The sequence below is a fragment of the Varroa destructor genome, unplaced genomic scaffold (genome assembly GCF_002443255.2).
Source record: "Varroa destructor unplaced genomic scaffold, Vdes_3.0 BEIS01000007.1, whole genome shotgun sequence".
Lineage (NCBI taxonomy): Eukaryota > Metazoa > Arthropoda > Arachnida > Mesostigmata > Varroidae > Varroa > Varroa destructor.
In genome coordinates, this window is record NW_019211460.1 from 23,438,167 (window position 1) to 23,462,717 (window position 24,551).

General features: G+C 41.6%; 3 long non-coding RNA genes across 3 annotated transcripts in view; 1 reads left to right on the forward strand and 2 right to left on the reverse strand.

The window, feature by feature from the left end:
• The window catches only part of LOC111254870 (uncharacterized), a 49,802-nt gene that overhangs the window by 13,327 nt on the left and 11,924 nt on the right, over positions 1-24,551 (reverse strand). The gene's annotated exons all lie outside the window — the stretch shown is intronic.
• On the reverse strand, positions 8,672-16,677 carry LOC147754469 (uncharacterized). Its single transcript, XR_015317097.1, has 2 exons — positions 15,077-16,677; positions 8,672-9,848 (listed from the first exon to the last, which is right to left on the reverse strand). It is a non-coding gene; the product is annotated as an uncharacterized LOC147754469 (long non-coding RNA).
• On the forward strand, positions 17,904-21,206 carry LOC111254869 (uncharacterized). Its single transcript, XR_002675244.2, has 3 exons — positions 17,904-18,179; positions 19,822-20,048; positions 20,311-21,206. It is a non-coding gene; the product is annotated as an uncharacterized LOC111254869 (long non-coding RNA).

The following is a 24,551-nucleotide window of genomic DNA, read 5'->3' on the forward strand; positions in this document are numbered from 1 at the left end:
GCAGCGATCGCGGCGGACGGAGATCCAGGACGGGAAGCCATTCTTCTTGCGGGCTCTGCGTGCCCCGCCATCGATATACGAAAAACATCGCATGCCCGCCACCACCCCTTGACCGTTCGTAAGGCTTAAAGGTCCCTCACGAAGTAAGGGTCGCACCAACTTTTTTCTCCCATATATTCCCATGTAGAAGGGGAGCGAAAAAAAACTGTTTTGATTAGTGAAGACAATGTAGCTGCGGAACGTATCATGATCTGAGCCTAGCCTTAACAAATCGACTTGATTCAAAATATCTCTGGTTAAGACGCTTGTAGAATATCTACATAGGTCAGGAAGAAAATGGGGAGTAGTGTTTGCGGACGTTGTTTAAACTGCCGAGTCTTTTCATTAAAATTCGTAAATTATATGGTATAAAAAAGAAATGCTGGAAAAACCTTGAAGCGTTGCACTGTTGATTAGTCCTATTGCCACTACTAAATACTACAATTCTTGGGCATATTCAAGGGATGTGAATTCAAATGAATTGAAGCACGAAAGCTCATGGATGTCTATGAAGGGCTTTATTTTTTTATTTACTTAAGGGTAGCAGGTATAAAATGAAAACCCTATCGTTAGGTAATCTCATCAGTAACATAAAGCCTTCGAATCACGGGCGGACCCTTCTACCCAGAAGTGATATTGCGCTATTTTTAAGCAAATTATTATCTTAATTCGCCTAATTAGACACAGGAAATAATGAATAGGCCAAAGTCGCCTACAGGGCGAGTCGAGCGATGTACTTGTAACGCTCGGTAACAATGAACTGAGTACGGCTTTAGACTCCTTTTTTCTCTGTTGGCATTACGGATTAGAGAGCGCCCTATATGCTAAACGCATAAGCGTTTACCTAACTATTTCTTTCCTAAATCAACTCGCTTTTGACTATGAATACGATCTTAATATTGACGTGGATCGTTGCGGAGTCGTTGAATCATCCAGCTTCGTTCCCCGCATGGTCTGCAATCGGTGTCTACATGTGTTCACAGATATCGGGATATGTATAGGTATAAGTTAGACGAACGGCAACATGAAGTCTGCGTCCTGTCGGCGCATCTTTCCCAACTAAGGACTTCTCCTAGACTCGGCTGAAAGATACGGAAGAGGCTACGCGCGAAACTGACAGCACAGGCGCCATTGACGAATCGATGCTTTGCAATCTCGCAATTTCCCTTAGGAGGCCGAAATAGGAAAAGCAAAATCCCATTGAGAATTTTTGGGGTCGCAGGTGGGCATACATCGATTGCTAGATATGATAGGGATTTGATGTGTGGCGTGGGCAGCCTATCTGAAAGCGTCAATTTATGCGCATATGTGGTTAGTCATAGCGGAGATTTCGGAATAGCGGTAATTTCTATTCCATTCAGTCTTCTTCAGCTATCAAGACGGACGTACTCTTGTGCGACAAACAGAATAAACATTTCCACAGAATGTCAGTAGGGTATTGTGGTTTTTAGATACAGAGTCGTCAACCAATTGTTGAGGCAACAGCATAAAGAAACAAATGTTTATAGGAGCAACTGTCCTGGTTAGCTGACATCATATAGCTGGGTTATAGCATCAGATGTTTTCTATGCCGCAAATATAGTTATGAACAAATTATAATATAGCATATATGTTTACGATCTAAAAGAAGGGCAGACATTTAGCACTAACTATCTCTCTAAATTTCTACTAATATTACATATGTTAATAGTATGATGCTTAGGTTATTTTCTAGTAAATGAATATAATTAGTTGTCTTACATTTTTAATCAGTTTTAGGTCGCTAGTGGAAAACCGCTATTTCGGAAAGTGCCAATCTGATTTCAAAATGCTCTTTATTTTTTATACGTATGTAATATATTAAATCTAGGTTACTAGAGCAATGGTAATTAACTCTCCTAGGTAACAGGTCACTAGTAATAAAAAACTATACATTTGCCATCCTCAGAAAATTCTATTGCATAAATATTCAAGTTTAGGTTTAGTGAACTTTTTTGGCTCAAAAGAATAAGGCCCGCATTAATATCGTTATGAAATGATACACTGTTTGCTCAGCTGATATAATCGTCAAAAGAATGATAATAGTCCCAGGTAGAACATTCGATCGGAACGTATATGGACTGCAGTAAAGTAAGCACAACATGTTTCAGCTATATATAGAGCTGCAAGTAGGTATTTCGAAAGAAAAAAAATGTCCTAGTCAGAACAAGGCTATTTCAATCCACTCTAGTCGTAACCTGTTTTTTGTCAATTGTGGGACAGAAAAACATACCTGTGAATCTGTCGTTGTCAAAGCATGCTTGACAATATCAACAACAGGGATCGTTCTGCTTTACGTACTAGACATGTTATGTATTATTACATCTCCTTAATTGTGCAGTAGTAAAGTCTTTGTAACGCTTGTCACGGTATCACACAGTCATTGCAAGGTCATGACCTTTAAGACGCTCCATCGACCGTTAGAATTGAGCCTCTACCATTTATTCGCAAGTAAATGATTGTTGCGTATTCTGCCAGCGCGAAAATGCTCCTAAACAAAGAACAGCGCTATGTTTTTATTCCGGTTTGATTTTCAGTGAAGTCAATAAGCTGCCGAAACGAGCAGTTGATAGTACCATTTAAAATAAGCTCGCTAAATTAAAGAAAAATATGGATTGGCTACGGAACGCCCTCATCTTCATTCTTCAAAGTCGTGGAGGATAATTCCGAGCTGTTCGATGTAGTCCGATATAAGGGCGAACTTTGTGACCTCGACAAAATCCTCAATAACAACTTGTGGAGCAGCAAAAAAGCCTCAGAGCGGTACCTAACATTTGACGATCGGCAAATTGAGAACCAGCTATGAAATCAAATCAAATTTCATTGAATCTATGAACTCCAACGAGGACGAAAATTGGAAAAGACAAACAGTGAGCCAAAAAGTGAGGACTCTATCGAGCGCTTACGATGAGCTAGAAATGACATTGGTCAGTCTGACATGCGCCGGACTGTAGGGTAAGCAACCGTGCTATCGTATAGCGTTTAACCAGGCATCTGGTAGCTACCCAGTTTACTATAACTTTATTGTAAATACGCTCTATCTATTGCCTTCGTATCTAAGTTCTCACAAGGTACACATACGACACCTTGCGAAATAGTTCATACGTTTAGAAATAAAAAAGCCTACGCTTTTCAAGATGTTATTCGAAGGGCTTCCGCTCTAAGTGAAGTCCACTATAGTAGCATTCCATAGGCGCCATTGGCTATTTGAACTCGGTAGGAATCTCTATCTGGCTTAACAGCCTAGAAATAGGCTTCTAATTTTTGACCGACATTTAACCAAATGAGTCTCATAGCTTCTAACTCCAGACTAGCTATTTTTAAGGTTGTGTCGGGAAAGCATGAGTACGTACACAGGTAATCCTTCATTAGCATACCTACGGATCACATCGTAAAAACTCAAAATTTGCTCAACAATTGAAGTTTAGCATAGACTATGTAACTAAGGGATCGGCTAACTGACCATTTGTCGTCTATTTTATCAAGATCAATTACCTCAACAGTAGAGTGAGCATAGAAAACATTTTGCATAATATCGGTTATACGAGTTCTATTGAGTTGACCGGACTAGTTTACCAGTTACCGTAAGGATAGGACTGAGCAATAATGAATCGAATAAGGGAATCATACGCGACACAACAGGGCTGGTTACTCAGTTTGCTTTGCATTGCGTCCGAGGCGAAAAAAGCGTCAAGTTTCAAATCATTATGCGTGGTCCTAGCTTTAAAGCGACTTAATTGTTTGAGGTCCTTCACTGTAAGATCGTCTCAAACTATGCGTATCCGATCCATTGCGATCGAAGGCACTGTTGCCTTTTCGACGGATCGGTTTTCCGACACATCGACTTCAAATTGGAATAGGACAAATAGTAAAACCCAGGTTGTACCTCGGCTAGAAGGCTGAAGACCATCTGAGCAAAAATATAGGTAAGTTATGGTCTGTGCTTCCGGCACAGGTGAAAAGGCTTCACAGAAATCTAAAGAACAAGGCGCTGCGCGTAAGCCTCGTTAATCACCAACTCAGGTCAGTAAAAACTTCCAGCCGTTTGTCTATATCTACAAGTCGCACCGAAACGTAGCGTTTGACAGTCGACGTAGATGCAGCTTGGAAGGTAGGGTCTATCGCCATCGGTTTGTGAGCTCCCTCTAAGAACAAATGAGATTTTACCCTCTTCCTGATTACTTTCATCGCACGTATATCGATAACCGAAGTTCTGCAATTCTTAGGAAAGTCGATGTCGAATTAGAATTGATTAACCAGTAACGATCGTTCCCGAGCGTGTCTTTGAAGGGCTACGATGAAGCTCAATTTAGAAATGTAAACCTGTTGACGCTTGTGTTGAAGTCGCCTGCAACGACCAGAGGAGAGACAGCATGAGAGGACGGCGCTTCCAGCCCACCGATAGGTTTTCTCACCAGTACGTTACGTTGATTCCAATTCAACATAGGCTGCTACGGAATTTCAGTCCTTTAGCCATTGGATACGTAAGACAGTGATGTTATTCTGCTTAATGTACAGCATAGTTGATTGTAGAAAACGGATATGCTTTCATTAGGGCAGCTTAATCGATTGTCATGCACTTTATTATACGGCAGTGCACAGAATGATAATGCGTTTACTGGTTGCCGAGATCTAGTTTAGTACGAAAATGGACGGGGCTTTCAAAGAGAGAAGCGCTAGCATTGGAACTACATTATGGCTTCGCTATAAAATTAGAAACGCCTTCCCAAGGCTCGTTTAGCCGCTCGCGAGGTGCCATATGCTACCAGAGCCTGTTTTGCAAAATACTCGATTATTAAGATGAATAAAGGCTCTTGGCCCTAGTATATAGGTTCGGCGTAATGCTGCCTTTCTCACCGGTGCTTGTTTAATGATGATTTCGTTTGGCAATGCTTCGTCCCCTTGAAGTTAACCCGGTCGGTGGAACGTTCGATTGTAAGTGTTTGATTCAATCAAAGGAAATTATTCCATGATCAGTCTATGTACTGAGGATCTGCAGGTTTGTGCAGTAGAAGTTCTTAACCCAGCCTTTTAAGGATCAATCATCGTCTGCTATGGCAAAAATTGTTAGGAAATGAAACAAATAGAACGTAATAGACGTACTAATATATATGCGAATCGAACAGGGCTTACAGTGTACTATTAATGCTGTACGAGAAAACCGGAAATTTATATAAAAATTTATGTAGGTTTAAAAAAACTTATGCTAGTGTAAGCTAAATAAGAAAAACGTTATGATAGTGTAAGCTTCTATTATTCGAGAAGACGAAACTATTTTTTTGATGGCAAATTAATTTCTTTTTTTAAATAAAGCAATACACCTTTACCAAACTTCTAAGGTACTGCACGGACATGGCAGCTTTGTGTGTTATGTATATTAGAGATATACGACTTGAACCACCCGCATCAAAATTTAATTTAGATTTTTTATATGGCCGCACTTAATTCACTCGGTGTCGTGTCTTTACAGGTCATTCCCCTTATGTTCTTTTACAAGAGCCTTTACATTTGAACTTTTATGTAGTACGTACGTAATATTATTTTGCCTTTTTAAAAAACACTCATTGATAAGCCATTAATTATAAATTCTGACATAATAATGAGGATCTACTTGAATTAATAATAATAATAATAATAATAATAAGAGCAAATGTATGATAGTCAAAGAAAGAGAATTTTAAGCCAAATTTCGCTGCCAGCGAAGGGGTAGGATAAACCCTTCACAGATAATAAATGCAAATAAGCTTACGAAACACGGGCAATCTTTTTGTCGCTATTAGATCTTTTTCCCTCTTCTAGTAATTCCAAATCTATGCAAGAATTTCATGGGATGTTTTCATAGTGTTTCATAAATAATAAAAGGTTTCCAAAAACTACGGAGCATTTACCTGCTTCCGACATTTGACAATTTACGGAGCTGTTTAGAGGCGCCCCGTAGACATGTTGTCTGGTGCAAGTTGAATACCAACAACGTTGCACAATTGTCAGTTACTAGGATCTATGGAACAGTTAAGATAAGTTAATTATCTGAGTCATCGCTTGTTTATCGACGGCCTAGCGGTCCTTCGGTTCAGTAAGGCAAGCACTTTAGTATGGGTTTTTCTACGTATTTTTCTAGAGCGTTCCGTTGTAACAGTAGATTGTATAACGTTAATTGCACACGAGCTGTCCTTCTGGGGTAGACTATAGTAAAAATGGCAACATAGATGGAAACGTACAATTTCGCCATTTGCTTTTATTTTATTTATTTATATTATATTTATACTTAGTTCTTCTTTGCTGAGGCTTCTATTTTATGAGCCGCATATTATGCACTATTAGATTGAAAAGGAGTTGTAAACAGTAAATTGATACGTTTTCAGGCCTGAGCTTCAAGAAGACATATTCTCTGGTCTTCATTGCAGGTAGATTACCGCTAATAGGTCACTCGTTCGCATTAGTTAAATGTGCTCAGTGGACAGTAAAACAATGCACAGCAGTTCGAATATGTAGCCCTCTTATTGTCGTCGTTTTTTGTGTGTTTGCCACCATATTTGCCCCCATCTAAGGAAATTCACACGTGTGAAATTTCCTCCCGTTCATGCCCGTCTATTCTTTGAGCCAATAAGAAAAATACAGGAAAATTTATCTGCGTTTTGACCCTCGCCGTAAGACTCGCTAGGGTAGTCGGGCCAAAACGTGATAAAATGATCTACAGACACACACATGGGTGCGCGAGCACAGTATCAACTCCTTTATTCGTTCGGTTTATTCCATTTTTTTTTTATTATTTCGTTAATTACCACATAGGCCCCTCGTGAACAAGGCGTTCATGCACTGTTGCCGACGCCATCCCCGCCTATTTGAGAGAGAGGGAGAGAGGGGAGAGGATTAGAAGTCGCGACGTTAATTTTCATCTCGGAATCGTTCGTTTGTTCCCTATGCTGCCGGCAAGATGAATGGACAGCAAAAGCAATACTATGAAGCATAAAGCTGGTGGAAGTAGCAGAAACGATCATGGCAGTAATGCCAAAAAGTAACAACAGAACATGAAGACTTTCGCAGGACAGCGCAACCATTAGATTGAAAAGAAATCGAGGTTCCGGACCTACAAAGTTTCACTGATTCAGATAAAGGTTTAACTATTTTGTTAGCAACTATATTGAACAGCTGATGCATATGACACGTAGGTTAAACGCTAAAATAGCCCGTGATACCCCGCACAACGCTCGTCCGTAATTATAGGTTTATAGGTAAGAAAGATTTTCTTGTTATAGATTTAATATACTTGTAACTCTAGTTCTTAACCGACATAACTAGAGATATGCATTGAACTGGTTAGTCTCTGTTGTTTTCCTTCGAGGTCCTTTTCAGTTCTGGGAAGGGAAATAACACCCATAGCGTGCGTTTTCAACAAAGCACGAGTAACAAGTGTAATAATGTTCAAGCATGACTGCGCGAAGAATCGATGCCTGCCTTTCGTATGATTCGTAGGGCCATTGAGTCTCAGCTCAGCTAATCGAACTGGCGAACTCACCGTTTGCAGACCTAGTCGTCTATTCACGATGAAAAAAAAAAAAAAAGACGTACTATTCTGTTTGTTCGATATTCTGAGATGCGATGAACCGTTTATTGAGAGTTGCTATATCTCGGACTGGACCATATGCTTTTTTTTTTTTTTTGGATAAAAATACTCCGTGATCGGCTGTGCAATTCAGAGATCACGTATCGTTCAGCGGTGCAAAAAGTAAAGTCTGTCGACAATAGTACATTGAAATAATCTTCTAGGGATGAAAATGCTTTTTCGCTCATAGACAGTTTCTCTCTGATATCGCCTAGTTGTTAAATCTTCGCTCTTAAACCGCGCTCCGTCCATCATGGAACAGGTACGCGTACCGTCTAAGCGATGCATTGCCATTCGTAGAGGAATTGAGGGTGCAGAGCCAAGCTCCTCATTACCCTTGCCTACTCAGAGTTCATCAGCACACGGAAGAGAAAATCGATTGTGACTTTTATTATAGGCGAGCATTGAAAGCCTAGAAGAGGCCGACCAAAACAAACTAGCACATAATTGCAATATATGGCTTGCACCACATGTCATGCAGAACAAAAAACCTTCTTTTTTAAGAGAATAGAAGGACGCTAGGGATAGGACAAGATGTGGCAGATTGCAGACTCCGTTATGCGCTGCAGTGCTTATCGCTGGGAAGTCTCTCTGATCTGTTAAGCGTTGTTTCAAATGATAACACCTGGCATGAAATGAAGTGTGCCTACAGTTGATTTCGAACCCAGGCCACCTCACCAAGTATTCCTAGGTCTAATACGCAACCATGTCACTACTGAGCAGCTTCGTACACACGTACAATTTTAAAAAGCTACGTAAGATGATATATTTGGGATGAACTCATAAAGTGTACTGCTATAAGACCAGTATAACTACTGCTTGCGAAGCGCGTTATGGCAATCCTGTTAGGAAGCCTAAAACGCAATATTGTAAGAAAGTTGTATGTAAGAAAGTTTGCAATATCAGTATAGAAAAAAGCGCTACTAAATTTTCATTTACAGACCTCGCTTTCAGAAATGAGGCCATTAGAAGAATATACGATTAAATAGAATGATATGATGAGAGCCTTAATTTCATGCTTTTATAGCATAATTTAATGGAAGAATACTTGTAATACTACTGAATAGTTAACTAAACGCAATTTTTACACAACAGAGTTCGTAAATAGGTTAGCCTAATTAATCTTGTATATAGGTTACAAATTTCGACCACAACTTTTTGATATATAGTCAATAGTTATAGCGAGATTGCGATTAGAATGTCACGTTTCTAAAGTAACTGGAAGTTAAGTCATTAAGCGCATATATATATATATATATATATAATGGTGCCTTCAGTTATAAGAGTGTCTATAATATTTACTCGAAAGTTTCGACATGCTCTGATCGCCAGTATTCTCCAATCAATTTTATTGTGGCACGTAAATTTTCGTAATCGCACTTCGTTTGAAATCAATATGCGAAAAAATCGCAGAAAATGTTATATCTTTTTATATACTTTTGCAAAAATTTCTCTATCTAATTATACGGTCAATCTTACTATTAATCTGTCGCTTTGCCTCGATTCCGTGATTATTTATCCATTTTGGCCTTTTTCCTCATATCAAATATGGTTGTTAGCAAATCAGACAATAGACACGACGACGATCAGTAATAGGGTCTAATAATATTACCTCATCTAATTAAATTTCCATTATCCACTATGTCGACAGTGTTTCTCGTGCGGTCGTTGCTGCTGGTGCGGTGCACCGCGCACCAAATGGGTCCTTTGTTTATACATGAGCTAGTAACGACATCGGGCAATTGGCGCACTAATTCCTTTCCTCTTGTCGTTTGTTTAGGTCTCTTCTATGGGCTGTGCGCAGAGCCTGAAGATCCGGAGCATCTTCTTTGCGGCCAAAGAGTCAAAGGAGATATTCGCCGCCACTCCGGTCTGATCGGTGACATCGGCTGCGGCCAGATCGCTGCGAAATAGTCCGATGCGTGCCGTTGGGCGGAGTCTGGCGACTCCAAAGCTAAGCACCGCCTCTTTGAAGATACTGACCGAAATGGTTCTCTCCGTCGTACCATCGCTCTCTGCCGTCCGTACGCAGTACAGTTTAAGTGAACGATTGGCGGGAAGCGGCGCGGTCTGGGTTGTAATGCGCATTTTTTTCGCTACGTTGCCATGGTAATCAATACTGACAAGCATATTGTTCCACTCGTTCAAATCTTAGCGTTGACAAAAGGTATTACCGGAAATTAGTGGCCTGGAAAGTGAGTAATTAAATAAGACAATATTATCAAGCTGCCTATATGCCATTTCATAGACCCAGCGAGACCCACTCCGATTAGATACCTGGTGTGGGCAAGCGTTTAATACTAGACTAGTTTACTTTCTCACTTAACAAATGAAGTTGGAATTGCTGAAAGATATGGGCAGCTGTAAGGAACGCGGCCAGCTGACACCGTTAGCCGTAGCCGCAGTAAGATTGGTAAACAATGTGGGCGTTCAGAATGGCCACTAAAACCACCTAGAAGAAGTATCGTGCGACAACTCCGTTGGGTTGCTCGCAACGCAGGTGGAGGGGAGGGGGGAAGGGGTAAACACCAGCTTAAGTAAAGTAAATACAGAAAAAAGCGCATGAAAATATACACAACGGACATCCCAGATGTACGTAAGAATTAACTTTTTTTTTAGTAAAGCTTTAGCGCTCACGCAGATGTCAAAAGCAAGCAAGGTATTTCTACTATTGTGTAGTAAAATAGCGTAATGGCCTATGAAATGAGACGAATTCCGCTATACTGGAGCCCTGGGCACGAAAAGTGGGTTCCAGTGGAAGCTACAAATGGTAATCGGCATTTTGCACCGTCGTCTCGTTCGTAAGTTCATCCCGTGACCTTCTATTTCTTTTCAATCGTGATTCGTGGAAGCCGCTGGTGCTCTAATCGTCCTGTTTTTTCGAATAGCAAACGTTCGAGTCGAATGTTAATTAAGCTGGCAAGCCTGCAACTCGACCAGTGAAACCTTTGTAGGGCTCTGCCTCGTCGCAAACCGATTCGAATGACTACAGATACCTAAAGATATACCGAAAACAGTATAAAATATTAGTAATTTTAATGAATCATTATCATGGCTTTCCTGTAGCCTAGAAAGTTAAGCCTGTCGACGCTGCTTCTATTTCGAACCAATCTATGAAATTATTCGAAAATTTATAGCAAATCTTTTTTAGGCTATAACCTTCTGTTGAAGTAGCCAAAGTAACTGCAACTTCGATGGCGTGTTCAGGTCTCGATTTCTGTATCGGAAGCCCTATTGAATCCAGATGTTATATTCCGATAGCTAACAACCAACGTATGCCTATTTTTCAACGCTTTCCAAGCTGAACGAATTGTGCATTTTAATACTATCCAAATACGCTAGGTAATAATATTCACCAGTTGTCGTCGATCTTCCGCTTTTTTACGATATCCGCAACAAAGAAAATCTTCATATCTATCCATATTGCGTCCCGGCATTCAGGTTGCCTACCACTAGCCTACTTGAACAAGGACGTGGCTGAGTGACGACTACGTCACATTGGCATAGGTTCTAACCATTCAGACCCACCTAAGCGGTATTGCATTCCATACGGAAACAGAAGAAGAGCTCAATTAAGTACACCACACCGTTTTTTTTCCATTTTTAACACAATCTATCAGTGTCCTTTATGCATTTATCGTAGATCTTTAAAATCAAAAGAAAACTATACATTGATCACTTTCGAATTCTGAATCCGCTTGCTTTCCAACTAAAACATGTGCTCATCACATAGCGAATTGCTAAAATACCAGAACTTTTCGGGGCAGCTCGCTGTCGTGACGCGCCCAAGCGTCTGATGGGGGCTTTCATCAACTGTTTTGTTCAACGTCAATCCGCTACAAGGCTACAATGCTGTTGCGCCTGCTTTTGCGCTGGCCACAGCAGCAGTTGTTTCTAAAGGCCTTGCCTCATCAGTCCAATCGAATGAAGATTTATCATCATTCGGCACCAGCAGTCTATCCATCATGATATCACGGCTAAATGACCACCCTCGTGTTATTGCGGGATGCTTTTCATTGTTATTCTCTCGGCGCGTAGCCCGCCGCCAGGTTAACCGACGAATCATCAAAACGACCTATTCGTTTTAGCTCGGCGGCGGCTATTTTATAGGATATGCTACGTTCACGTATCCGCGGTAATTTTTTTTTTAAGGATTTTCATGTTGGCCCCGCTGACACCATCATTCTATTAGGTAGCTGGCGCCTAAGCTAAACTGGTAAAGGACATTTACAGGATGCTCATAGCTAAACAAGAAAGATTCCTATGTCCTATATAGACCTATACTGACCATTTTTGGCTTCGTAGAGCTTACATGTTTATGCTTGTGCCTAATTAGAATTTCTGCCAGTATGCAGTATGACGATGAACGTGACTTGAGTGCGAAACAGCAGGCAATGTTACCATACTTTAGATTGCATTGATTCCGTTTTCAAAGAAATATCCCAACCACCATTTGGCATTAGTATATAAAATGAGATTTTTTCTTTACCAGAAGCGCTGTCGTATAAACTTGACCGAGTACATCGTTTTCACCGTCGTGTCTGAAGTGCGCTCTAATTAGGCTTGATAACTCCAGGACAACTGGCGCTCTCTGTGCTGAATGGGCGCGATTTCTTATCTGTTGTGTACCAGGCTTTACTAGTAACCATTTCACATGGAACATATATATAAAGAGAAAAGATAAATATTTCTGCTTCCGTGGAAGCTGTACAGTTTACTAAAGTCACAAGACCAATAGCTTGATTATCAATAGTTTACTGGCTGATACAGTCAAATGATTAGATTTCAATGTGACCTCAACCCTGCCAATCAGATGACCAGCATTTAACAAAGGACAGCCTTATGCTTCTGCTTTTCGGCCTCGGGGATGGTCATTAACGTCAGAGATTCTCAACTTTCAACAGCTATCGACTCGACGGCATCGGATCCAACTTCGTGGCGATAGCCATGTGGCTTCGTTTCAATGCCGTAAGTATTTCGCACCTCAAACCGCAGATCGTGTCCTGTTCGAAAAAGCCGGATTTGGCATCAGAAACCCGCAGTACGACGGCCTGATGGTACGACGCTCGGCAGTCTAAATTACACACATGTCACCAGGCGACTAATGTACCTTCTGGGAATGAGTAGATGAAGCTTATTCGATGCAATGCTTTTTAGTGCATCGCGCGCTTTTGCATGCCGTCTCTCGTTTTTCCTCGGAAAAAAGAACCATGAAAAGTGTTACATTAGTCAATCTTCGAGATCTATATCTTAACAGCCCATAAAAAATTTTAACTTTCATGAAGCGATTTGAATGTTCTTTCAACTCGCTTAAGTTTATTCTTGTCAAAAAAAAAAAAAAAAAACAATAAAAACCTAACATAAGAAGGTGAGATATTCTTATACTAAAATGTTTTGATTAAGATCGATGATACGTTACCTGGCTAGCTGATAAGTCAAATAGGTAAAACGTTTCTCTTTGTACAGGTGAGATGTCTGAAACGACGGCATATTGAAGGCATTCGTAGCGTATTTTGAAATGGAGATATAGTCTTCATATTATAATTGTTCGGACCTTTCTTGGCCTATTATAATTACCACTTGCGTAAACAACGAAATGGTGCATTGAGTTATGATTGGAGTTTATATCTCGAAAACTTGTTTCTTTTTTTTTTAGTCCTTAAATCGAGCCAGTTTCCATATGATATACCGGTTCCGTTTTAGTTTAGAAGATGGGATTCCTTCAGACCTGGCAAAAGTCTTCATTGAAGTAATGGCCAAGTTCCGCCGAGGCGGACTCATTAGTTCCGGTGTTTTACTCTGAGGCAGATAGGTTCTATCTAGCCGAGTTTTGGCATTAGTCTGTAACTATAGAGATTAATTTGAAGCGCTATTGAGTAAATTGAATAAAAGCAGAGCTTTTTTAAAGGGTACCTCGATTAGAAGCTTTGTGGATCACAGGCCGGCCTGTCGATCCGCTTTTCTTCCCGAAACAGTTTTAGCCCATTTGTGTTTCAAGCAATAACCCACTATTGCGTCAAGGTCCGCATACTCCGTTGTCACCTATTCGCTTATAAATTGTACGCCACTTACCCAGTTTTCTATTTGCAGGGTCTTATAGACTCGGAAAAGACCATCTACTTCCTTTGAAGACTAATCTAGTGAATCAATTCGAGGTGTGAGTCGCTAACGTAACATAATTATTTTTTGTGTGGCATTTTCTCGCTTTATTCATAATTATACTGAACACCAGTTAAGCTTAGGCTTCCATTCGTTTCACAGAACTGAAAGCATATAGGAGATTCATTTATATATGTATATAATGTAATCGGCCTTGGCATTGCTTTGGAATGAAACGAGGCATGTGGAAATATAGATACAGATTTTTTAGGCTAAGTACTGCACACAGGTGCCTTCAAATAAGAATAAAATTTTTTTTCGAGAGAGCTTATAAAAATAAAATTTGAAAAAATAAGGTTCGAGAACACCTGTGAGCCATTGTGTAGCAAAACAATTGAATCATGTATTGGCAAGGAGTACCATATACGGAGGGTGGAATAGGTTTAAGGTTTTAGACAAGTAACGGTTCTCGTAGCTGTAGAATTTATGCATTAGACATTGATGAGGTGAGGTTCTGATCAAGCAGTTAACACCAACATGGATTTGTCTAACTAATGATTCCCGTTTCGAACATGTCGAATAATGTCCCGAACAACTACGTTTAGCCAATCTCCGTGTAACAGTACAGGAGAGGATTGAAATGATCATTATTATTTTCAAATGCTTAAAAACTATTGAAGACCATGATTGCTAGTTGAATATTTTTAAATGAAATTGTTACATGTTATAAATTTAGTCCTGCACATAGGCTTCGACAGGGAAACTCATCTGCTTTTTTCTTTCACTGAGTCTATTATAGCCTTACTTCCATTGTTGAAGCAGGATAAATATCTGGAATAAACGAGCAGAAAAAATTGTAGCTGATTCCTTCTTCAAGGCTAGCCAATTTTAAGTCGTCAAGGCTTTTGCAAGTGTATAAGCTGTACGCTTGACGCTCGAGTCTCTCAGGATACCTGTGTACTTATCAACATGCTCGCTGCTTATTTTATTATTTATTTAAAATACTCGCTAGTATATACCTTCAGTGCCACCTGAAGCTAAAACCGGACGTCTCCAGTGAGCTACTCCGTTCTACCTAGAACTATATGTATTTCTTTGTTTTTTCAGCATGCTCATCGCATCATGTAGTGCTCCACTGATTTTATAGTTGATCCTACTGTGAAGCTCTATTCAGGTGGAGCCATATCACCATTCATGGCATGAGTGACTTCTGCGTGCGTTATTGCTGCCGGCGCCCGTAACGCCCTTGGCAAGGATCTCAGTTCTAACTAGCCTCTTCTTGAGCAGTTCTAACGTCATCTTTTAACAATGATATACCTCACGATACGATGAGACGGTTTCTTGGTTCTTCAACTTTCACCATCATCACTAATACAACCATTATCGGCCCATGCTTCACTGAGTCATGACTGCCTGCGTCCCACGGCGATTTCGTTACGTTGCTTTCTTTATTCAAAACACAGAAGCGTCGACCGGGTCATCGTCGCATAGCCGTCAGTTAACATACGAATCTCAGTAGTTATAACAGCGGGATCTAGATGGAACAGTGTAACAGGACTTGTAGGTTTTTCATTGTGGACATCGTTCCGTCTCTCTTTCTTGTTGGTTCTGTCTGCTGACCGCTGTCTGGCCAGTCATTCTTGAAGAACGCTGCTTATATATCAGATGTCTGTCTGCTAAAACGACCAATGATTGTCACCATCGTAATGTAAGAACTGCGATACCGTGATCGCGCACAACCTCTCCATTGAGCTCTACCGATTTTTCTTCAACGACATTGTTATCACTCACCGTAAACGGCACTAATACATATTAATGCTTTAGGCTAGCAAAAGCGGTTGTCGTCGTCGTCGTCGTAATAGTAGCAGTAGCTGTAGTAAAAATCATCTTGGTGAAGACGCAGAAATAATGCACCTAGATTGAAGCTAAACTTCGATTCGCCGTCAGGTTTCTTCATTGGTCCATCGCTCTTCATACACTACCTTCTCCCATCTCACAGCAACGTCGTGAAAGATCAATGAGTCACTATTGTTGATGCCAATGTGTGTATTTTATTCTAGCGGCTGAATAGTTGTGGAGCCTCGTCGAAGTTGTCGCGCCTTTCGTGGTGTATGAACCGCGTCATGATCCTCCGTCCCCAGTTCGAGAAACATTCGAATATCGCAGGTCGAATCTTGTAAAAATGATGGGCACTTAACCGGTCAAGCAGTTGCGAATTGGTCGCCACTTGGGTCAGAGCGCTGGTTTCGCAGGTAGGAGAACGAGTGCCCAAACAAAAGGATAAAGAGATCTAAGGGGTAATAGTTTTACTATTTCTACTACTTCCGCTGCTGGCGGCCCTACGGAGTCATGTAAATGGTATATTGAACTGGTGATGTTCGTTGTCGACCAATGCTCAGTTCTGATTTGTGCGTGACATTGTCGTTGTTGCCTGTTATTGTGTTGGGACTGACATCGTTGCCCCTGACGGAGTGGACGCTGTTGCATGTAACCCACGACAGCAACGACGATGATGATGATACGTATATGATAGACGCTTGTTTTTGGTAACTGATCGCATTTGATGTGTCTGAGCTGGCGGATGTGGTATAGGTCTTGATAGATTTGCGTAAAGGCCAATCTGCCGGTAAATAGGTAAATAAATGTTAGCTTGTAGCTCTAGAGCACTCAGGACGTAGCCAGCCAACCCAGCTCAGGTAGAAATGGGGCTGTCTAACAGGAAATTAGAGCTTACATTGAAAGCATTGACACAATCGAGTAAGACATCCTAGTCGTAGTTGGTTGTTGTTGTTGTTGTTGTTGTTGGCAGCGCAACAAGCCCTCCAGGAATGTATTTTACATTTTCCGGCATCAGTTAAAGCAGGGAAAAGATAGCACGATGTTGTCACTCCAAAATGACTAGTGGATATGGAATTGGTTCACTGGAAACCTAAAATAGCATGTGGATTTTATATTGCTTAGTTAATACTAGTCCTTTTCAGGATTGTTTCCCCTTTAGCCTATGGAAAAAACCAATGCTACAGATTAATTAGGACTATGCACTATTGCTTGTCTGATGGAAAACATCCATGCTCATACGGATCTGCCTACGTCTGTAAATACTTCTAGCAACAAACGTTCGCAGTCGCCGCAGCCGGCTCAAGTCACATGACGAGAATAGACTTAATAAATGAGTCATCTCCTGTAACCTATTATCACGCTCTAGATGTACACTCAGCAAGAGTTCACCTAGACTCACTTCTTATCCTATAATTCTGTACGTAAACGTAGCCTTATTGTGCATCCCAACCATACGAGACCGCTAGAAATCATCTAAAATTACATGACAGCCTTGGCTTTCTTCCACGAATACGGCCATTCCTTACCAGCCTAAGGTTATCTACCTTTTCATTTATCTAGTGACCCATTTAGAACTAGCAACAAATCACTCCGGCGGTTTAAATGGCGATGATACACTCACGTCTGAACTGACACCCCAGCGACGCGTCTGTGATTTCTTTATCGCTACGTTTCACGCGTACTCGCACGGCCAAGTGCGCCAGACGTCAAAATGTTCGGCTATAGGTGCTTATATCTTTGATATATAGACGTACGTCACTCAGCGCTAATCTCTCCAAAATACATGAAGATAAGACGTCCATTAATGAAGAGAATGAAAAAACAAACGCTAGTATTCCCATTGTAACAGGTTAGGATTCAGTCGGATGGGATGAGACCGTTAAGGCGACATGAGGAAATTTCGCTAGTGGAAAGAGACCAGCAGAAAACAAAACTAAGGTCCAAAAATGAATAATGATGTGATTATCATTTTCGCTATAAGGCGAGGCTTCATTCTGCTCATCATCTAACTGTCACTATTACCATTTAAGCGTCGCGTCCTATACGTTAGTCAGATTCACTGTTGTCCAATTTGGCGGTTATCATTGCGGGCTGAAAGATGGCCGTAATACATTCATCTCGCGTCAGAAAAATTTTTGACAAAAACAGTGTTGCCGTTGGCGTTAAGGCGTCCCACGATGTATTTGGAAGCCAGCAGACAAAAGGCTGCGAAACGAAACACAGGCTATTACGGGTCGTATCACTGGAAGGTTGATGCTTTAGAGAAGTATTTTCTTGATCCTTGTTTTTCTGAAGAGACTGATTACTGAAAGATAGAAACTGGCTATCAGAGTCTTTGTGTATAGGTGAAAGGGTTCAACAAATGACGAACCCTACTAAAAACACTCAACGACGTAAGGTGTACATAGCTGAACGTAACAAGTTTCTCGGAGAAAAATATTTCGGGCGTGTGTATATATATATATAGCCTACTTCTCAGCGTAAAGAGTAGTTCGTGTTTAGTGTTCAGAGGAAAGCTACTAATAGAGAGGCAGAGGATTTCCTTTGTTTACTTCGTCGTAGACGTGAAAGCCTCGTGAGGGTAAGTGGGCGAAGACAGATGACGGTATTCTTGTAATTGACGGCATCCTTCACTAAATGTAGACATTTATGTCAAAGAATGTCACACCTAGCCTAATTCAAAAGCGTGTGCTGGTGGGAAAAGTCGGCCTATTACGTGTAATATACATGTTACGTATTGCAGCCTCGTGTGTTCTGTTACGGGGCATAGTATGTGCTGCATAATCACTGCACAGAATATCGATAGCCACTGATATTGTGGCCGGGTGTCCAGTCAAAAAAAGGAGCGAGGTATCTAACCCAATCTTCCTGTAAAGGGCGTGGATAACAGTTTCACTCACTGATGAGTATACCTTTTAGGGTTGTTTGATTTCGATAAAATGTTGTGCATTTTACGAACACAACTACGTTAACGGTACGCTATTTTTTGGGGGCGCCCAGAGCTCCGTTCTTCAAACGATCCCTTAACGACACGATGCCGCAATCTTGAATCGAACTTTACTCACAAACTTAGAACGTTTCACTATGATTATCGATGTGTATGTAGTTGTACAAAAAATGCTTATTTATAGCCTACTAAATAGGATATTGTCTAGAGTCGTATTCCTAAACACATGTCGATATGCGTATGCATTTGGCAGATTTCTGTTCAAGTATAACTTCTCTGGTCCCTACCCTCCATCTATTTTAACTTCCATCCAAGTTCTCAGCGTGAAACATGCTGATACAATATTTCAGCAAATCGGACGCTCCAATCAAGCATTTGGCCTTCGCGACATATCACAACGATAAAAGTAATCTTCAGCTAATTTTTCCGCGCGTCCAAAATCCCTTCAAGAGCCGGCACGAAGTCGGGTGGGTGCCAGCTAATCAAACTAGGCTCATTTGCCGCCAGTTCTATTTTAGTTGCGAGCTGTCCCTTTGCGCGGCGATGATCGACCAGCATTTTTTTACCGTCGACTCCGTAAACGGTTCTCGTTTAGCTGAGGACTCCGACCGCCATCTGGAGCAGCGGTAGCGGCACAGCGAAGCTATACGCCCAAAGTAATAGTTGTGAATATTCACGATTCGGCGATAACAGATTCACTGATTTAAATTGACGAATGAAAGAACTGTTAGGCTAACACGATCCAAGTAAATGACTAGTGCGAGAGGAAAATCAGCCATTTTATCTTTCATCTTCTCAATGCTTCTTAATCTTCAGCGGCAACCACAGGCCAACGAGGAGTGGTAGCGACAACGAACCACGATGATAGGCTTTAACAGCGCATATTTAAGCATTACCTAGCTATGCACACATGGCTAGATGGGTCTATTCTCAGTCTGTAAAGGCATAAACGTCTGTTCGTAATTGGACAATCAATTTAGTTTTAAGCGAGACGAAAGGACGCTTTTAAAATCACTTACATCTGTCAGATTGGCTATATCTCGATGTTTAACTTGTATAGGCTATTCGTATATGGAAACTGGCTTTCAGGTCTTGCCTCGATACCTAGGCACGAGAAAAACAGATCTTCACGACTCGATACGTATGGACATCATGACGTTTACGCAAATTTAACGATTTCGCCATTTTCTATCTATGGTCACAATGCGTTAAGTTGTTGGATTTTACTACGTGTAATATACATTAACCTGTACAATGCCGACTAACTTTTTTCCAGTATTTCGCCAAATGTCTCATTATATTCAGCTGAAAGCAAGCAATTCTTCAAAATCAACGCCAACGAAATCAAGGCCATTGATTGCGTGGTAGGAGCACTCCAGGACCGGCCTCCAAACGACGGTAAAAATGGTGGCATTAAGCAAAGGACGATGTACTGTCGTTTTACGTTCGACTCAGTCGACCTGCGAATTGACTCAACACAGCCAGCTTGAGCCTTATTCAGACGTACGTATTTTATCTTCAGGGAGGATAGAGCAGAAGCGATCAATTTTTCAAACATCTTTCACCGTTAATTTCTATATACATACACGTACACCGATTTGTCCTGCTATTTCTGTGACGTTACTGTTGTCTGTATCATATACATGAGTAATATAAAATGGTGAATATAATTTTATGACAAAACAACATTGTACCCGAAATCGTCACAATTGGCGACATCTCGATATAAGATAATGTCACAATATTGATTGCGGTTATATTATAGCTTGGAACTGTTTGAGCAGTCACGATCTCATCCGGAACCGGCGGTGTCGTTTTCCGTCTATATGAGGGAGCGACGTAAGCACCTACCTACGCTGCACGCCAATATCGTTCCCATAGTCGTGAATGTAAAGAAGTTATATCTCGCATATGGTAGCAATGTTTCCCCCCATCTTCGTCTGGACACCTCTATACCTCAGGAGATTTCAGTGGTAGCAATAAACGAACGGCAGCTGGAGAATCATTGCTTGGTAAATGGGCCAAATTTCCAATCATGCAGAAGAAAAGCTCAATTCTTAACGACCAAGCAGCGTTTTCCGCGGCTGATGGAAAGAGTCTTTCTATGAAGATCTACAGCTACATCTAAAGTGACGGCCAGCTCGAGATCTATCAGCACAAATCTAAATTGACACGTCTTAGCGGTCAGCATCACCTGCAGTTATAACAGATTCACATATAGTACTATATATTTATGTGTATAGCTTGCGTGTAGACGATGACTTTATTTGCTATTAAGAAGCGTATCGTTCGCAGCGCTGAGCGCGAGCTAGAAAATAGTGATACCATCAACTGGAGCGTAGAATGAAAGAAACGTATTCTAGAATACGTTTCTTTCATTCTAAGGCCAAATGTAGGAGAGCTGGACGGAGAACTTTAGGGGCAGGCAAATGTGTTTGGTAATCGTGGCCAACTATAATCTGAAAGCTGCGGTACGCTTTGCACAAGCATCTAAAATGGAGAGAAAATTATGTTTGCAAGAAGTAACGTCGCCCTCGTTCAAAAATCGGACGTGTAAAATGATTATGGAGCATTTTTCTAGAGTTGGTGATTTCTCTTAGCCCCTTAGTAGTACTGGCTTGCGACAGATAATAAAACCTACATCAAAGTGGAGGATCGGGACATTGTGTATTTTCGCCTTATGGAACGCATTATGTAAATGCTAGTGTAGGGTAATGGTCAATATTTTAGCATAAACGTAGCTAGTGGGTGTACCCGTTCATAATCTTTCTTTATGTTATTACAAATCTGCATAAGTACACACACATATATTTTATGGTGCATTAAGCCTCAATAAGCAGTCAGGAAACTGGGTCTCAAGTTTTATATGGCAGTGTGGATTGTGACACGCCCTATGCTTTCGAACTTAGCCGTATAGCGACACCCCAAACTCGATAACAACCCCAACGATAAGATCCAATTGGACTCGTTTTTTCAACCGACCCTAACGAGACATTTCGTTCAAGGCATAAAAGAAGATCCCCCGCTTTACCGTAGCCAAATACATTGTTCGTCCTGTTTTTGCTGCTACTTATACAGCCGTATTATCAGCAATGGAGCCATTGGCTGGATCGCATTGCTATCTATCATATCGTAGTGATGTTACCCGGGTACACGGTCATCATTATTCTATAAAACAGTCACGATAACAGCACGACAGTTGTCTCGTACACATCCGATGAACCGCACAAAATCGAGTGTCAGCGACCACCGGCGATTCTATCTTCTGGTCAACGATTCTTCATCGGCTCCATCTTGCCAGTTTCGCGCTAACCGTAATACACATATACACATTCATCGCAGTTCGTTCTTCTCCTACGGCGGCACGACGGTCGCTACGTAATCTAAACCCGATCTGAGTTCCCTTTTCACACAGTCAATGTACCATGTTGTTCCCCATATGCGCGCATAGATATATTCCCGGCGCCGCATTTGCCGTTGCGGCTGCTACCGACGCAAATAGCCCGCTACGCCATACAATACGTGTGTGCCCGTTGTCAATGGAAAACCTCAATGTGGCTCTACTATGTCATCAAGGCAGCCGCTGCTGTCGTTATCACCTAATGCCATGATCTGCTGTACCAACCAACAGCCAGATCGGAACGAAGATATTATTATCACTTTGTTAGCTATGATTCTCTCGGAACTAAAATCAGTGCTGGTTCAACTGGCCATAGAATCTTAGGTTGTCAACGATGAAAAACACGACGTTGATGATGTGTTGATCAGTGGGTGATTGTTACGTCGCAAAGTCTACTAGTTTCTATAGAAGTCTGGTCTTCCATAGATGAGAACAGGACGCCGACCGAAGAACCGTATTCCGCTCGATAACTAGCAAACGAATATGGAGCATCAGCTGCGAATCACAGAGCAGAGGTCTAATTTTGACTAAGGGTAACACTGAGAACCTCGTTCTGTTATATTCTATTCTCCACTACCTAACAGGCCGATGCAATCATCGAACGAGCGAAGACGAAGGATCCTGCGAACGATGCAACAATACAATTCAATTTAATTGAAGCGTGCAGAACGGCATGAAATGCTATTATTAAATATTCTTGTTATAATTATAGTATATAGTAATTTTGTCAAGCCTAGTTCACTTTGTTCCGCTACTAAAAGGGATAAAGTAAGCGGTTGCTGTGGTTTTTCGTCGAATGAGCGCCCATATCAATAAACGTTAGCGGAAAGACTGTTTCGTTAACTCAGTTGCAACACTCTGGACCTTTTTTTAACCATATATTATAACAATTTTCCGCTCTCTCTTTCGCAAATAGCTTAGATCGCCGATCTTCAAAAAGAAGCATTGCGTCCTCCTGTATAATCTGCCTAGCCTAATTAGAAGAGGCGGTAGTAAGGAAGTAACTGAAGAGGTCTGAGAGCTTCAGATTTCTCTGCGACATAACAAATGTCCGTACTGTGTCAGCGGGATGAGTGAGCGCTCGTTTTTGTTTTCCGTGGTTACACTTTGCTTTTGTAACCGTGCAGTAGCAACTCGAGCTATGCACAACCCCTCAAGTGGGAACAAAGGCCAGCCGATTTAGACGGGCGCGTTCAAGCTAGCATCGTTAATATAAAACCGGCACTGACATCTTTCAGCCGTTAATCCGTTAGTGATGAGAACCGAAAACTGTTTTCCTACCCTGCTTTCTTCCTCTTTCCCTCCTACCTCGATGTGCGTACAATTAAGCAATGAACATTTTTCGTTTAATACCCTGCTCGCATAGTGGACCTGCCGCCACCCCTGCCTCTGATTAGCTAGTGTTAATTGTTCAAGCTCTGTTTTTCTAGCGTTAATTCGTCCAGCGTTACGACAGCCATCAGCACCGTCGCCAGACTGGACGGGAACAGCTACGAACGACACGATGCCGGCTGAAGGCAGGAGACACGAATCAAACATGACTTTGCAACGAATCACCGACGAGTGACCCATAGAAACTTGTTTGCCTGATCTATCGCTGCTACCAGCTTATAGCTGCTACCAGTTGCTGACGCTGGGGGTGCCTGTATACATGTGTGCATCTGTTCAGACCATTTGTACGACGATGTCCGCCGGCCCTGCCATTTTGTCAGTTTTTCTTTCATGCTCGTTCCGACGTCAAATCTGTATCTACCCGTCCATTTACTGGCGTAAGTAAAAAAGCGCCGACTTTGCGGGTTTACCGGAGTGCCAGCCGTCACAAACGACGGAAGCTAATTGTAAGTAAAACAACGATCTGGGGGGCGCAACTATCTGTTGCCTGCCCCATCATGACTGACCACTATCACATTCACAGCCAGCGGCTTAGCTACCGTTGAAAGCCATCGTTGTATTGCTACCAGTATGAAACTCTTCATGTCCCAACCAAGGATTACCGTCTTTCGCTGTTTGCTTCAGTGTAACGACAACGTTAAACGAGTCACCATTGCTGGTCCTTTTACTTACGCTCACTGCTTCTGACGTTGGCTCGACGACTGATACTGAAGGGGGCAGAAACGACGACGGCGGCCACCACCGCCTCGGCAATCGTAGCACTCGTGGACGAAATGAGCAAACCCGAATGCAATTAACCCACCTAATTAATCTTCTTTCTAATTGAAATGAATCACACACACACACGCATCCACGCCCGACAACTAGCACAGTCAATACCAGACGGATTAAACAGATCTACGTAGATGGGATACCATAGAGGTGGCCAGAGAGGGCGAGCAGAAGTTGCTTGCGGCTGTACGACGCCGGCAAATAAGTCATACCACCGAATACTAGCACAAATACAGACAAATAGATAAAGAAAACATAGAACAAGTCGCGTAAAAGTACCAAAAAACAATTCTCTTCTTATGCCGCCCAACCGGTGCTGTTCTGTTTATGCGGCGCTTCTTAGATCTACCCAGTTCGTTCTGTGCAGCAGAAGTATCAGCGTTCATTTTTTCCATGGTGGGTTTGTGCATTTGTTGCTATACATCGACTGGTTGTGCGATTCA